A 7,703-nucleotide genomic window follows, 5' to 3' on the forward strand; every position below is an offset into this window, starting at 1 on the left:
ATGGTAGTTCAACTTATGGGAGGCATAACCTTTGCATATGAACTTCACTTGATGTGATTCTTGCATCATTAGAAAGGTATTTGAGTCTAAAACAACAACAAAGGGTCTAGCACAATTGAGAGTTTTTTAAACCAAAAAAATAGCATTTAATGCCTCAAATTAGCTCTAGAAGATTCGATACCCCAATCTTCCAAATTGGGAATACCTTGAGACCATAACATCATATTGCTACATGTTTAGGTTTTACCTTGACATAATTTAACTCTACCTATCTAATAAAAAACAAGAGCTAAAATTATATGGTCAAACAAACTAGGTATATATCTTGTACATCACCCTTACATAATTTTTTGGTTTAGCTGCAGTGATAGGTCCTCATAAATATGAAGTTTGGGATGGTAGATTCAATGGTGCTTCAAAATTTAATGGAAATAATGGTTTGACCCATAATTAGAATGATGTTGCAAGATTATTCATTCAATGTTTTGCTCCCTAAAAGCATTGAGATATATGAGAAATAGTACAATGGTCATATCTAAATCATACCTCCCCATTTAAGGAGTCTTTTGGTCCCAATAATATTTACTAAATGAGCTGAGGAAAAATTTCCTCCATCTTCTACTTGGAGTACCATTTAGCTTTTCCTAAAATTCATCCTTTCAAAGCTATCTACCAAAATTAATGCCACCTTTTTGTTTTAGATATATGCCTCTTCTATAATGATATGTCCTTTGCCAACTTTTCCTAAGCATCTAGTTCTAAGTCGTCTATGGAAGATAGGACATACCCCTCTTGATCCAACATGGAAGGCTCAAAGAGTTTGAGATTCTCCATATTCACTACTGATTAAATGCACATGTATGGAGGTAGACTAATTCTATAGAAATTATCTCCACCTATTCTAATATATTAAAAGGAATATACCACAAATCCTTGATGTTATTACTAGGACCCTCTAGTATTTCCCATGCAACATTAACTATATTTTATCTCTCTCTGAAAGACATTTGTTTTGTGTTGATCATGCATAGCCTTATATTTTTATTCTTACTTATTCAATTTATTTTTTACTTGCAAATGGATTTTCCTAATCCTCTCAACCTTTTTTTCTCCTCTTAATACATCTCCTGTGAGGTCCTCCCTCACTCTTTACTGTCCATATACAACATCCAAGGGCAAAGGTGGAAAATATCCCAAGAAATTTTTAAAAGGTTTCTTACCAATAGAAATGTGGACTTCATTGTTATAAAAGTGTTGCATATAGATCATATTTTCTTCACATATATTTGGATGCTTTTTATTGTAAGCCCTCAAAAGCCACACCAAAGCCTTGTTGACTACTTCTTTTTACACATCTATTTGTTGATGGAATTCTATTGACCTCTATAACTTTGTGTCCTTTTTTTCCCACAATGTAGTCCAAAATGCATTAAGGATCTAGTTTCCCTATCTAAAATGATGCTTTTTGGTATCCCAAAGTGCAACTAGACCTGTTCAAAGAAAAATTATGTTGCTTCTTACCATTTTATGGTATTTTTGGAGGAAATCATAATGCATATGTTGTTGAACATGTCAACTAACAGGAATAGGTAGTCATGTCCTTTCTTGGTTGTTCATAAATATCCCAAAAAATTCATGGAAATTATTTACTAAGGAAATGTGGGTAAAGGTAAGGGACAGTATATACCTTGCTTCCTATTACTTGGCTTGTTACTACAACAAAGTATACATCCCCTAATGTACCATGCTACATATTCTTGCATTTCGTGCCAATACACATACCTTCGTAAGTTAGAAACTATTTTCATGACACCAAAATGCCCTACGACCTTGGATGTACAAGTCCCTCTACTAAGCTAAAAATTCTCACCCTTAGGAACATAATGCTTATCCAACTTGTACAATAACTGATTATAGAAATGATAGTCAACTTTTCTCTCACTATCTTCTACATGACTCTTGCTCTATAATTATTGAAACACCTCCTTGATTTCCTCATCTTTTGCATATGCATCTCTATATGAATCATCAGTTAAATTCTCTACGTGCATCAGAGTTCCCAAAGCTATAATTTTTTATGTGAGTGGCCTTGAAAGCATGCTTACCAACTTGTTTATGCTTCCCTTTTTGTATTTGACATCTAGATGAAACTCATGTAAAAACCACATCCACTTGTAGTGTCTATTTTTTTATGGGTTAGTCTAGGTCTACAAATATTGTAGTTGTTGGTGATCTATTTATGATCCATAAACTACCATGGATATTCCAGTGGACAACTTGTCACAATGGATTTGATGAAGAAAATCGACTAAAATATAAAATCTATATTATGAGTGTTAATTTTCTTAATATTTTTATATTTATTGATCCATATTGGATCATTATATTGTTTGTAGTCCATATTGATGCTTATAAAGTGGAAAAAGTGGCAGAATTAGTTCTTAGGACGATTTTTACCAGTGGGACCCAGTTTGGAAAATTGTGCCTGAAACATTTTGGGACTGTTTTGATGAATCAAAATACCTTTCTTGGGGTAAAATTTTTCCTCTTTATCCTAGCATCATTTTCCCCTATTTTGCACACAAAGAAATTTCCAAGGGTGCAATAATCATGCCAATCGAAGTCTGCATGCGAAAGTTATGCCACTTAGAAGTTGACCTTGTCTTCACCACCATAATATGAGAGGATGCCATGTCAGCCCCCATTATTTATGAAAAAATGGGCTTGCCACGTGATTATGATCTAGAAGACTCTAGAAGAGTCTATATTGTAGCTCTGGTTAAGAGTTGAGGTAGTCAAACCTAACCACTAGTAGGTTATCGGGCTATGTTATAATTGATCCACTAGGAGGAGAAGCGGTTCCATTCTTCCGAGTGCATTTATTCCATTGTTCAGAAAAGTAGCCAAGAGGGATAGGAGGTAGAGCACATATTTAGGATTTGTTCAATGTAATAGCCCATGGGCTCCAGGCCATACTTCTTTGTACTCATAATCATATTTCCATTCGGAGAAATAGAGAAAAGTGGCCTCACCTTCCAGCTAGCTTTTTCTTCTTAAAGGGTTTCCCATGTCATATCTTGTGTCAAATGTGTGTGTGAGATTTTATTTCAATGTTCTCTAAATTCTACATAATTTTAATTGGCATGCATGCATTATTAGTATTATTCTATATATTAAGAAATCTAAAAAGAAATAAAAATTATAATAGTGTAGAATTTCAGATTTTAAATATAATTTTATCAGATCTATTGTGAAAAAGTGTCCAGTATTAATTTGTTGTTTTCTTTGCTTATGCATGTAATAGATAAAATGGATAAAATAGAGAACAATGAAAAAAAACACACATCAATTACAGTGAACACCAAATATGACCTGGGAAAACCTTCAAGAGAAAACTCAGTTGGAAGGTGAGGTTTCTCTTCTCTTTCTTCTATAAATCAAAATGATGCAAATAAAAATGAGTGAGACTTGTGGCCCTAAGGATACTATAGAACACAAAACCTCTTTATTATTCCTTTTCCCTCTCTCCACTCTTAGCTACTTTTCTTTACAACGGAACAAGAATACACTCAAATAGAATGGAACCCCTTTTCCTCCTAGTGGTTGGTTATAACATCCTGATAGCCAACTAAGGGTTAAATTTGACTCATTAAACACTCAATATGAGTTAAAAATTGAAACTTCTATTGTATTTTTCACCATCTCCATGTGTCTATCCCCTTTTCCATGAGTAATGGGGATTATGTGGCATCCTCTCAAATTATGGTGGTAAAACTTAATAGGCCAAATTCTAGGATGCGTAATTTTTTCATCTAAACTCTAATTGGTGTGATTCTTGCACCATTAGAAGGTCCTTCAAGTGCAGAATAGCACAAATTTTAGGGAAACACCTAGGAAGAAAAATTTTACCTCTAAAAGGACTTCATTCAAGGCCTCAAATTGGCCCTACAATATTTCTAACCCTAATTCTCCAAACTATGTCCCACCACTAAAATTGCTCCTGTAAGTTGATTTCTCTAATTTTTCCACCCTCAAACCATTGAGATAGATGAAAAACTATAATGGTCTAATCTAGATTAATGTGGTTTTATAACATATTTTTCCACTCCTATCCATCATAAACTCTTGATTGGCTTGGGAAAATCCCTTTTCCCTTGTAAACATTTCATCATCTTAAAAAACAAATTCCAAAATATATACATGCTCTTCCCACAGTAAAATTGTGTATGTATGCAATGCTTGTGAAATATTATTACATACAACCTTTTAAAATTGGAAAATATATATAAAATACCTATTTTTCAAGTGGGGATTATGTTTTAAACCAGGAACCCACCTGCAAGAGCATATGGCCTAACTGAATTAACTTGTTTTCGATGGTATAAATACACACTATGGGTTGGCCTAAAAAGAATCTTGATGATTCACATCCTTATGCTACCAAATTATCCCCATATCATGTTTGCATTATCCCATGATCTATGAACTTACCTATCTCTTGGAAACTCTTGTTTCCATGCATAGATGTTGAGCCCCATTTATCTCACATCATATTGCTTCTATTGGAAAGGAATTTTTCATTTTCTTGAGTAAGAAGGATCTATAGGAAGGTTTTCTTGGTGCCAACATTCAGGATCAGGTTGTAGATTAATCACCTCTTGCTACTATAACTTCAATAAAGAAACTCATGTTCTTTTCTAGTTTACATTATTTATCTTTATGAATGTGGATTTGTAATGGATATTCTTATGATCTAAATTATTTATATGCATATGTACTTTGAATGCTATGATCCGATGGTGTCTTCTTGTCTATCTTGGAGGTCTACAACTTCAAGAGGAAACGTTAGGGTTTGGACCCTGTGGGATTGTCAACAAACATAGGACCTATGGGTATGCCTTCTTTTCCTACCTTTTTCAATTCAGGTATTTTGCATGTCTAATTGAGTTTTCTTTATTTAATTTTGTTTCTACTCTATAAGGGCTTTTAACCCTATCTGTAGGGAATATTTCATGCAAATGTGTGGATAACACTCTACTTACCCATTAGAAATTTTTGCACTTTTTGATAGCTTTTATTAGGGCATAGAGCGCCTTGTTTTAGGTAGAGTATTTGAGAACTGGCCCATGAAATACTTCAAAATGATGGCATATAGGTCTTCCTCATTGCATCAATAGAACTCCAATTTTGGTAATGCAAAATTGTTGCTTGACAAATTTTTCATTTCATCTCATCAAAATTCTTCTAACAGTTCTTCCCCCCCACCGCACTAGAAACTCTTGCCACTTGTTGTTATGGCATGAAGTGGTGTAGCTAGTACTAAAAATGTAGTTGTGCAATTTCATAGGTATTTTGTTACCCCAACAAAACTCCTAACATTAGAGACATTTGTAGGAACCAATAACTAAACAAAGGACTCCATCTTCATAGATCCATCTTAAGCTCCCTTCCACCAATTACATATTAAAAATACACCAAAGATTGCTAGGAAAACTCACATTTATTAATATCTTATAGTACTTGGTGATTCATAAAAATATATATCCCTTGTAACAAGTGTGATATGTGCACCTCCTAGGTCACATTGTAAACCAATATATCATTCAAATAAACTATAATAAATGAATCTAGATATGGGCATCATATACCATTCATTAATATAATAATTGTATATAGCGTGTTGTATAAATGAAATGGTGTGACCAACCATTCATACAAACTTTGTTTGATTTTAAAGGTGGTCTTCCAGGTGTCTTCTTATTTGACTTGAACTTAGTGGTACTGTTAAGTTTAGGTATGTTCTATGCTAGATCAATTTATTTAAATTTTCATAGTTAGCAATCACATCAGCATTAAAGTAAATTGTAGATAGAACATGAACATAAATTGCAAAAGACAAGCCAAGACAAGAGGACACAAGATGTGGCACTAGCCAGGGACAAACCCCACAATGTGGGGAAACCCTTGATCAATTCTTCATTTATGTTCTTCAAAGTTGATCAGAGAAAGTGAGAGAGATAGTACATTTACAATAGAAGTCAACCCTTTGACTTATCTAGATTAGAGCATAGATTATCTCCTATAACGATGGTACATGAGATCAGTTGAAGACATTTTTCTTCAACTGATTCTCCAAGGTGACGGCTTCACCTATCCATTTCGTCCATTTGCTACACCTTACCGTGGAGCACCATCTCATCTGCTTTCATCATCATGCTGCCCATTATTCTGCATCTTCCATTATTATGCAGCCCTATTCATCATCATGTTGCTCATGCCCATTATGCTGCATCATACATCATCATGTTGTCTCATCCATCATCATGCTGCCTCATACATCAGCATGCTGCCTCATACATCAGCATGCAATCTCATTGCCGATCATGCTGCCCTTTACATCATCATGATCATGTTGTCCTTCATAGTCCCATTACTGATCATACTCATATACATATATATTTATTGATCACCAAGTATAAGTCATACCCTTATAGATCTGACTGGGAGAATGCCGAGATATATTATGAAATCATAGTGATCTTCTATACTATAATAGTTCTGCAGAGAACGTAGCCCTTCTGATTCAAACCCTAACCACTGCTGACCATTATGCTGAGACTGCTACAGGAATACCACCTGGATCTACTTCATCAATGGTAAGGTGTAACAGCGTATAAGGTTTCCATGAACAACGTTGAGAAGTCTCCATGACTGCATATAGACCTGCGTATAAGAGTCTTCCAGACCAGCGTATGAGAAGTCTCCATGATTGCGTATGGTCTTCCAGAATTATATAGACTGCTCTTCATTCAACCGAGATCCTTACAAGTGTGCCATTGGTTATTCTATGCCTATACGGATCTGCGACTACCATACTTGACTGCGACTCTTACGTGCTTGACTGTGGCCTTCCATGCTTGACTGCGGCCTTCCATGCTTGACTGCGGCCTTACGTGTGACTGCGGCCTTCCATGCTTGACTGCGGCCTTACGTGCTTGACTGCGGCCTTTAACTTTATCACTGCAGCTTCCATCTATCGTGGCTCCCTTCTACTGCGGCTACCATCTATGCCTGCGTATAAAATGTCTTCAAGAACAGCGTTAGAGGACTGCGTTTTGGCTGCTACAGGCAGCATATAGACTGTGTGTATATAGTCTCCATGTGTATATCATGATAGCATATAGAGTGTTGTGTATATAGTTTCCATAGCCAATGGATTAGGGCATCACGTAAATGTTTCCGTTGATGTGCATATAGTTGCTCCATTGCCAACAGATTAGGGCATCGTACTGTAGCTAGGGCATCATACTCTTTAGTATCTCTCCTTCTCCAAAAACCCAAGACATGGAGAGGAGATCACATGAAGAGTGTGTCTTCCATGACTTCAAATCCTCTTCTATTTATACTAAAACGTAGATGATGAATAGGCATGTCTATTGGGCTTCTGAGCCTACTCAAGTTGTTGGTCAGCTTGATAATAATTCCATAATCAAAATAAATTCATATCTCCATAAATACTTATTGGAATTGGATGATCTTTAGATCAATCCTACACCTCTCGATGAGAGGGATCCAATAAAAATATCAGTTGCCATAAATAAGCTGACCCACATGGAGTTTGGCCCTAGTTGCCAATTCTAACACTCCCTCCCAACTAGGGAGAACTCCATCCGTTGATTCATATGTCCAACTGTACTATCTCT

The sequence above is a fragment of the Pinus tabuliformis genome, chromosome 8 (assembly GCF_031772625.1).
Source record: "Pinus tabuliformis cultivar Carrire ecotype Pingquan chromosome 8, CPIR1, whole genome shotgun sequence".
Lineage (NCBI taxonomy): Eukaryota > Viridiplantae > Streptophyta > Pinopsida > Pinales > Pinaceae > Pinus > Pinus tabuliformis.